Source organism: Mastomys coucha, unplaced genomic scaffold (assembly GCF_008632895.1).
Source record: "Mastomys coucha isolate ucsf_1 unplaced genomic scaffold, UCSF_Mcou_1 pScaffold22, whole genome shotgun sequence".
Lineage (NCBI taxonomy): Eukaryota > Metazoa > Chordata > Mammalia > Rodentia > Muridae > Mastomys > Mastomys coucha.
The window spans coordinates 128,101,535-128,101,910 of record NW_022196905.1 but is presented as its reverse complement, the minus strand read 5'-3'; the positions used below and the strand labels follow the sequence as shown (position 1 = coordinate 128,101,910).

The 376-nt window shown below is 48.9% G+C and overlaps 1 protein-coding gene across 1 annotated transcript in view; it reads left to right on the top strand.

The window, feature by feature from the left end:
* Gtf2i (general transcription factor IIi) overlaps positions 1-376 on the top strand; it is a 61,336-nt gene that overhangs the window by 33,996 nt on the left and 26,964 nt on the right. The window lies entirely within an intron of this gene.

Here is a 376-nt window from a genome sequence, read left to right as displayed (position 1 = left end):
GCTGCAGTACACGCTGGGAACTGAACCTCTGTAGGAGCGACACGTGCTTAGCCATTGTGTCATCTCTTCAGCCCCCGTGTTCCTTAACTGTGGTTGAGATCTTCAATGAAAGTCTAGGATTAAAATACAGTAACAATAAATTTGCTACATGTCTCATATTTTCCTCTACTTGCTTAAGGTTCTCTTAGCATTCCTCCCACCTTGTATTCAGGCCTTAGCTTGTGCTTTTAATTCACCAATTTCAAGGCAGGAAAGGCAGACAGTCCATGTGGTGAGGTACAGCAGGCAGGTGACAGCTAGGCCAGGGTGCCATGTCCTCGTGCTCCCCACCTCCTGCTCCGGGTGGGCACAAGGACAGAACCTGTCCTGAGGATCT